The following is a 9,957-nucleotide window of genomic DNA, read 5'->3' on the forward strand; positions in this document are numbered from 1 at the left end:
ATTCTTTAAAGGCCTCAAAAGAGCAACTCAACTTCATATGGAAAAGCAAAAAACTCAGGATAGCCAAACAATTCTGTTTAATAAATGAACTTCTAGAGGCATCACCATCCCTATCATCTAGCTCTACTATATAGTTATTAGGGAGCCATTGTGGGGCTAGTAATAATAAACATTTTGGTACTGGAATAAAAATGACAGGTAAACCAATGGAATTGAATTGAAGACCCAGATACTAATCCACACACCTAGGAACACCTGATATTTGATGAAGAAACTAAAATTAAATAGTGGGAAAGAAATCATCTTCATCAAATGGTGCTGGAATAACTGGATGTCAGCAAGTAGAAGAATGCAAACAGATCTATATCTATCACCATGCACAAAACTCAAGTACAAATGGAGGAAGGACCTCAGTATAAATCCAGCCACTCTGAACCTGATAGAAGAGAAAGTGGGACATAGCTGTCAATACTTTGACATAGAAGACAACTTCTTAAACATAACAGCAGTAGCACAGACACTGAGAACAACAGTAAGTAAATGGGACATTCTGAAACTGAGAAACTTCTGTAAAGCAAAGAACACAGTCAATAAGACAAAAGCCTACTGAGTAGTAAAATATCTTCACCAATACCACATCAGAGAGAGGACTGATCTCCAAAATATATAAAGAACTCAAAAAACTAGACATCACAATTACAAATAATCCAATTAAAAATGGGGTACAGATCTAAACAGAGAATTCTCAACACAAGAATCTCAAATGGCTGAAAGACACTTAAGGAAATGTCCAATATCCTTAACCATGAGGGAAATGAAAATCAAAACAATTCTAAGTTTCCATCTTACACCATTCAGAAAGGCTAAGAAGAAACACCAATGATAGTTTACGCTGGAGAGCATGTGAAGTAAGAGCAACACTATTCCATTGCTGGTGGGATTGCAAACTTGTACAGCAACATTAGAAATCAGTATGGCAGTTTCTCAGAAAATTTGGGACCCAGCAATACCATTCATTGGCATATACCCATAGGATGCTTAATCACACTATAAGGACATTTGCTCATCTCTTTTCATAGCAGCATTATTCATAATAACCAGAATCTGGAAACAACCTAGATGTCCCTCAACAGAAGAATGGATAAAAAAAATGTGGTACATTCACACAATGAAGTACTACTTAGTGGTAAAAAGTAATAGTGTCTTAAAATTTGCAGACAAAGGGATGAAACTAGGAAATCATCCTGAGTGAGGTAACTCAGACACAGAAATATAAACTCAGTATATACTCACTCATACGTAGATATCAGACATAAAGCAAACCCTATAGTCCATAAACCAAGAGAAGATAGGAAATAAAGAGAACCCTAAAAGAGAGATGCATGGATCCTGCAGGAAAGAAGAAGTACCAACTGCCAGCATCGTGCACTGAGTACATATAGTAGTGACATACATACCATGGCAGTAACCAAAAGTTCTGTAATTGAACTTAATATCTGCTAAACAAGAGAGAAACTTCCCAACAACAATTGAATTTTTGTCCTTATATCAACAGCTGAGTGTTTCCTCACTTCTCATCAAGGAAATTTCTCTTGCAACAGAACAAATTCAATACAGAAAAGCCACAATCAGTTGCTGGTGGGAATGCAAGCTGATACAACCACTTTGGATATCAGTGTGGCGATTTCTCAGAAAATTAGGAAAAAACCTTACTCAAGACACAATAATACCACTTTTGGGTATATATCCAAAGGATGCTCAATCGTGCCACAAGAAAATGTGCTCAACTACGTTCATAGCAGCTTTGTTTGTCATAGGCAGAAGCTGGAAACAACCTAAATGCCCCTTGATCAAAGAATGGATAAGGAAAATGTGGTACATTTACACAATGGAGTACTACACAGCAGAAAAAGATAATGACAGCTTGAATTTTGCAGGAAAATGGATGGAGTTAGAAAGCATTATTTTGAGTGAGGTAACCCAGACACAGAAAGACATTTATCACAATTTAACACATGTACTCACTCATAGGTGGTTTTTAAGCATAAAGCAAAGAAAGCCAGCATACACACCACGATCCCAGAGAAGTTAGACAACAATATGGACAATAAGAAAGACTTACATAGCTATAATCTACATGAGGAGTAGAAAGTATAAAAAGACAAGATCTCCTGAGTAAATTGGGAGCATGGGAACCTTGGGGGGGGGATTGAAGCAGGGAGAGGACAGGCAGGGAGGAAAGCAGAGAAAAATATAGAGCTCAATAAAAATCAATAAAAAAGAAAGCATATATAAACACTGGACTTGAGAGCTGAGCATTTATTGCTCTCTCTTTCTTGACTAGTGATGCAGTGAGACCCTCTAACTCAAGTTCAAGCCTCTGAAATTTTCCCACTCTGAACTGAAACCATGAGCTGGAATTCTGCTTAAATTGATTTTGCCTGACTAATGTGCAATGTCACCTTATTACATTAGGTAGTTTCCTTTGTTTCAGATAAAATACCATAAGCAAAAGCTGCTTGCAGAAGGAAAAGATTGTTTTGACTGAGGTTCCAGAAGACAAAGTTTCTGTCACAGTGGGGAAGCACAGCATGTAGGAAAGGAGCCATAAACTGAGAGATCGCATCTCCATTGTACACAAGAAACACAGGGTGTGAACTGTAAGCAGATGGGTGTACAAACTATCAGGTCTGACTCCACTGTTAAACTTCCTACAGCAAATGTACATAGGCTGAGAAGAAATGAGGGATGTCTTAAAATTTTTACACCTTCATATATTCCAATATGTAAGCCCAAGGGTCATTTCTCACTTAAACCACAGTTTTCCATTCCTACACCCAGAGGCTCATGGCCATATCATAATGCAAAACCCATTAATCCAACACAAAATTTTCCATAGTATTTAACAGTCTTAACATTGTTTAAAACTCTAAAGTCTAAATAAATTCTGAGACTTAAAACTTAAACTCTTAACTTTGACCCAATGAACAATAATAAAAATAACAAAGATTTATAGTATAATTACAAATTTCCAACAGTGGCACAGAATATATGTTCCCATTTCAAAATGGAAGATCGGGGGACTACAGTGAGGAAAGATTAGGGCAAAGCATGACAGAAATCCAGCAGGGAAAACACCAAGTCCTGTAGCTCTGTTTCTGGTGTATGAGACTTCAGTCCCTAAGGAGTTTCCTAACTCCAGACACCCATTTCTTGCTTATGCCTGTTCTAGTCTTTGAAAGCAGCAGAACTTAGCAGATGCCTCATGTCTTAGACATCTCCAAAATTTTGGAAGCATGTGTTATGTCTAGTCCCATCATTTTGAGGATGATTCATATTAATTCCTATAGTGGCTCCAACAGTTTACACATCCACTCTCAACAGACAAATGCTCTTCTTTCCCATAATCCTCACCAGCATTTACTGTGATTTGTGTTTTTGACCTTGGCCATTCTTGTTGTTTTACAGTAAGGTCCAAAGTAGTCTTACCTTGTATTTTCCTTAAGGGTAAGGATACATTACCTGGCCATTTGTATTTCTTCTTCTGAGAACTCTGTTTAGTTAAATTCCACATTTGTACTGAGATTATTTTCTTGGTGTTTAGTTTTTTGGAAGTTTATATATTCTATATAGTAACCCTCTGTTAGATATAAATCTGGTAAAGATTATTTTCCATTCTTCCTCTTACCAACATCATGATATTCTTTTCTATACAGAAGCTTTTTAGTCTCTTGAGTTCCCATTGGTCAATACCTGTGATGGTCCTTATTCAGAAAGTTTTCTTTTGGTTCTATAAGTTCAAGTATATTTCTTACTTTCTTCGCTATTGGATTGAGAGCATTAGATCACGCTGGTTAAATATTGTCTACCACACGCAAACTGAAGTTTCATGGGAGGAAGAAATCTCAATAAGGGAATTATCTCTATCAGATTGGCTTGTGGGTGTGTATCTTTAGGGCATTTTCTTGGATAATGATTGATATAGAAGTGCCAGTCCCATAGATATCATTGCCACTCCTGGACTGGTTACCTTAGGTTGTATAAGAACACAAGTTTAGCAAGTGATGAAGAACAAGCCAACATGCAGCAGTGCTCCGTGGCTCTGCTTTCATTCCTACCTCTAGGCTCATGCTTAATTTGCTCAGTGGTGGATTGCTAACAGATCAGAAGACAGATTATTTAGTTCCTCTCCAATTTGTTTCATTCAGTGTTTTATCAAGAGAAGCAAACTAGGACCTAGAATTGATATTGAGGTCCTTGATTTATGTGTGATTGGCTTTTGTGAAGTGGTGAGATGAAGTTTTAACTTTATTCTTCTACATAGAATTAAGCTAATGGTCAGTACCATTTATTGAAGATGTTATCATGTCTCCAGTGTTTATTTTTGGCCTCTTTTTCAAGAATCAGGTTGCTGTAAAGAGTGGGATTATATTTGCATTCTCTACATTTATTATTCTGTTACATTGATCAATGTGTTTTCTTTTATGGTGGTGTCTCTATAGCTCTGTTATATAACAAATGCCTTATTTCCTTCTCCTATGTGGATGCTAGCTTTGAACCTTCAAATGGGTGTGTTTACATTGAAGTATCCATAGAAGGCACAGAACTAGTAACGTCCGAGGTGGGTGAGCTTTGAAGGGAGGTGAAAAGGGTGGAAGAAGAAGGGTAAAATGGTATAGAGGAATGAGACAACAAGACAGCAGGAGATATGATTTAAGATAACAAATTATTTCATCTGTCCACCAATTTAAAATGCCTCCACAGAAAAACATTAAAAATATTTACGTTTGGTTATTGATGTGGTTTTCTTTCCAATAGTAGGGTTTTTGCATATGTTTATGGGTATTTGTTAATGCTGAACTTTAATAAAGCTGTCGTTAATATATAAAACATAAATGTGTATGTATATTAAAAGTAGCTGTATTATATTTTTCTGGCAAATGATCTATTTCATGGTAAAATTACAGATTATTCAGATGAAGAAAGAATGGATGAAGAGACACTTTTATCTTATTTACTATAATGACACTTTTGTGTTTCATGTTATAAAAAGAATGTGTAGGTGGCCGTTATGAACAACTCCTTAAGGACATGCTACGAAATGTATTTCTTTGTTGTGAGTTGTACTTTAAAGCAGGTGATACTGACAGGAGGAAAGCAAGGCTCAACAGCCTCAGGGGTCTACAAATAAGAGATGATGATGTGGGCAAAATCCAGAAGATGATAGTGAGAGAGGTAATAGCTTTGCTGATCTCAAAGATAAGGCTGGCCACCTGACCAAACTGGACTTTGGATTGACTGATTGCCTTTGTTACCATTTCTTTTTAAGTGCCCTACTTGGAGATAAGCTAGGAAATCTCTGTAGAATATTGACTCAGTCTTCTTTGATTTCAGGCTTTTTAGAAGGGTTCTTTTGAAAGAACAATTCTTAGCTTTATATGGTTACAAACACAAAGGATAGCTAAAACAATTCTGAATAATGAAAGAATTGTTATATATATATCACTATCCGTGATTTCACGTTGTTCTATAGAACTATATTAGAAAAAATAACATGGTATTGACACAAAAATAGATGAACCAATCAATGGAATCAAACTGAAAAGCCAGACATCATTCACATACCTACAGACAACTGAATTTTCATAAAGAAGCCAAATATATACTGGAAAAAAGTTAACATTTTCAATAACTGGTACTTGTCAAACTGGATGGTTACTGTAGTAGAATCCAAATAGTTCTATACATATCACCCTGAACAAAACTCAAACTGTAGTGGATCAAAGATCTCAACAGAAAAGTAAAGCATGATTTTCAGTTTAGTGTTTTCATGAGATTCCTTAGTATACAAATGCGTGGATCATTGGCTTTTGTGCCTCATCTTGGGTTGTTTTCATTTCACTTGTTTACTTTTTCCAATTCTGATGAGCTAGTTTTTGTTTTATATTATGTATTTTTATTAATATCCTTTAAATTCCTGTTTGGTTTTAAATGAGAGCCAGAGGGGAGTGGATCTAGGAGGGGTTGGGTGTGGAAAGGAACTGGCAGGAGTAGAGGGAGTAGATATGCCATTTGAAAAAAAAATTCTATTACTAATGAAGCAAAATAGCAGAAAGCATAATAAAAGACTCAGTAATATCTGCAACACGGTTCTAGTTTAAAAATAGACTAATATATCAGTGCATTAGAAAAAAGGACCTTGAAATAAAATGACAAAGTTTTGGCCACTTAAATTTTCACAAGAGAAGCAAAATATAGATTGAAAAGAGTCCATCTGTTCAACAACCAGTGCTACAAAACTGAATTCTATCTGCAGAAACAAGGAAGGGGATTCATTTCTTCCACTATGTGCACACATCGATTCAAATCAAACAAAGACCTTTGTTTGAAGTTGGATGAACTGAAAGTACTAGAAAAAAAATGGAGGATACCCTCAAAACCCCAAGGAAGATAAAAGCCTTTCTAATAGAATACCAACAGCACAGAACTTTCCCTCGGGATCAACAGTTGGACCCATGAACATCACAAGCTTCTGTAAAACAATGAAAACACCAGCAGAGAAGACAGCACGAAGAATGGGAGAGAACCTTTACCAGTTACACTTCAGACATGAGACTGAAGTCAGAATCTATGAAGAACTGCAGAAAATAAGTACCAGGGAAAGAAAACTGCCAATCAGAAAACTGGCACATGAAGTGAATAGAGAGTTTTTTTTTTAGTTTTTTTGTTGTTGTTGTTTTCATTTTTAAGAGAGAGAGAGAGAGAGACAGAGAGAGAGAGAGAGAGAGAGAGAGAATCACAAATGATCAATGAGTATTTAAAAGATGTTCTATATTCCTAGTCATCAGAGAAATTCAAATAAAACTACTTTGAGATGCTACCTAACCTGGTGGGAATGGCTATCATCAACAAATCTAAGAATAAATGATAGGATGTGGTGAGAAGACTCTTTACTTACCATAGGTGGGGGGGGGGGGGGAAATTAGCACAGTCATGTGGAAATCAGGTTGGATATTTCTCAAAATCTTAAATATAGAAGTACTAAGTAACCTAACTAGCTCTCTCCTGGCCATATACCCAAAGAACACCATACCCTATTATAGAAATTTTCACCCTCATGAATTTTTAATCATATTTTTATTTTGACATTATAATACACTATAACTGCATCATTATCCTATAACCTTTCTTTCCTATACCCTCGTGTTTATCACTTTTTTATTCACTAAGGCAAAAAATTGGAATGAACTAATATGGCCATCAAAAGATGAAAGAATTATGAAAATTGTATACATACAAGTAGATATATATGAAAACAATAGAGTTTCCAAGAAAAATCTAATAGGAGCATTACATGAAGACTGATAAAATTAAAATGTATAATATTAAGTGAAGTCACACAATCTCAGGGAAAACACTCATTGTTTTCCTTCTATGCAGCACCTACAGCATGCAAATGTAGTCTGAGAAGTAGGAAAAGAAGCAAACAGGCTAAATACTAGGAGATAAGGAGGACTGGAGGCAAGTAATGGAAACAAGCAAGGAAAGAAAATACAAAGTTAACTATTTTTCTAATTCCAACTCCATTGTAGATGTTGTTGTTTGGTGGTAGATAAATGCATCAAAATAATTCATCAGAGGAAGTTAAAAATCCAGAGTGAAGACCATAGCTTCATAATGCAAATTCTGACTGTTCAAGGAGAGGTATAGGCTTTGATTTGGCAATTTTTTATTTATTTTCTGTCATATTTATTTATTTATCTATTCACTTATAGTTTTCTGGAACAGGGTTTGAGTTTGTGTGTGTGTGTGTGTGTGTGTGTGTGTGTGTGTGTGTGTGTGTTTGTGACTCTGACTATTCCGGAACTCACTCTGTAGACCAGGCTGGCCTTAAACTCCGAGATGTGCCTGTCTCTGCCTCCCAAATGCTAGGATTAAACTTGTGCACTTCCAGCTGCAGCTCAGTTTGGTTAACCTTGTATAATTTTTTTCAAGTTTTTTTTAATAATAAAGAGAATCATGTCAAATTAGTATCTCCAAAAAAAAGAAGGAAACATTTGATTTGTATCTCTGAAATTTGGTATAGACATGATATAAATTATCCAAAAGATTGTAAGATTACAAAGACATATGATTTTTCCTTCTTTAAAACTCATGCAGAGTTTGAGAGATGGGATCAGCATTTAAGTACTACTTGGAATGGCTAACCTTGCTTGCCGACTTTGTTTAGAAAACCGGAAATAAAGCATTGCTCTTTCACAAGACCAGAGTTCTGTTTTCAGCACCAAATCAGGCAGCTTACATGTGCCTGAAACTCCAGTTCCAGGATGAGCCTGCCTGCAGTGTGTGTGTGTGTGTGTGTGTGTGTGTGTGTGTGTACTGGTGTGTGTGTGTGCGCAAATGATCATTTTAGAGTGTACATACCAATGTGTCCATATCTGTGTGAAGTCCTACTGTTGAAATTGGTTGTCTTCAAATACTCTCCACACAATTTGTTAAGTCCTGAACCTAGCACTAAGTGATTCTAGCTAGCTTGTTCTAGTTCTCTGTGTTGCCTTAGTGCTGGTATTAGACACGCATAATTCCTGCCTAACATTTATGTGGATTCTGGGTGTATGAACAATGGTCGTCACAGTTGCCTAGTCAGCACATTATCCATTGACCCATCTCACCAGCATCAGCCTGATTTTCTCATCTCTGATTCATGAAGCATGATTTTCTTCGTTCATTTAGCTCCTTCCTCCTAAAAGCTACTAAGATATATGAGTTTCCTGCCCTTGTCATTCTTCACTCAAGAGTCAATAAAATTGGATTTTTAATTTCTTTATGTAGAATTAGTTACTTATAAATTGGACTCTACTCCAAGGTCGCACAACACACAATATAAACAGGAATAATACAAAACTCCTCCCAGTAAAAAGGAGAACATGAAATTTTATTGTGCTGAGAGTAAATTCAGCCTTTGCCCCCAGATAAATAACCCTCACTGTGCTGTAACTGACACTCTTCAGCCTTGCCTCCTCGAGGAAGGATCACACTCTCCCTGCATTTCTGTCTGGAGCAGACACCTGGCCTAAAGAGACAAGTAAATTGAAGAGTAGATGGGAAGCAGGGTGGACAGATAAATACAAAATAGAATGAATGGAATAGACAATGCAAAATGGAAACTGATGGAAAAGATAAGGAGTCATTACAATTATGGCATGCTGAAGCCAAAGGCATTGTTTAGCACTGAATCTAAAGTTCATATTTCTGTTCCCCTGAAAAGAGGTACAGAGTCAACCCTGACTTTACTATCTCCAATTTCCATCTTCAAGAGTTAGTAATGGGAAAGACTTTTATGTCACTCCAGGGGAAATAGAGAAACTTCTGACTGAGCAGTCTTTGTCTTCAATCATAGAGGTTCTTGTTTTCTTACAAGGATTAATTGGACCTCAAACTTTTACCTCTTGGAACCAGAAGCTGTATTTTATTTTAGACAAACACATTTCTTTTTCACAAGTGACCATAGATAAGCTGAAGTGAAGGGGGAAGACACATGTGCCTCTCTTTACACATTAGCATACATGCAAAAGAGATGAGTCAATAAAAGGCTGGGGAAATAACTCTAGATAGAAGGCAAAGCAGTATAAAGCAAACCTACTGTAAAACCTTGCTATTTGGAGGAGGGGAAAGGAGAGAGAACTATCCCAATGTCTTCCTCATATTCACAAAGCCTGCAAACATTAAAAAAGACATCATAAACCGGTGGTGGTGACTCATGCCTTTAATACCAGTACTTGGGAGATGTAGGGGGGTAGGTCTCAATGAGTTCAAGGCCAGCCTGGTCTACAAGAGCAAGTTCCAGGATAACTTGGACTGTTACACAGAGAAATGCTGTCTTGAGAAAAAAAGATATCATAAGTCCACATTTCATCATACTCTTAAATCTAATACCCCATAAACAAGCTAAAAGTA

Source organism: Microtus oregoni, unplaced genomic scaffold (assembly GCF_018167655.1).
Source record: "Microtus oregoni isolate MIOR12 unplaced genomic scaffold, Mior012 000016F_ref0000370, whole genome shotgun sequence".
In the NCBI taxonomy this organism is placed as follows: domain Eukaryota; kingdom Metazoa; phylum Chordata; class Mammalia; order Rodentia; family Cricetidae; genus Microtus; species Microtus oregoni.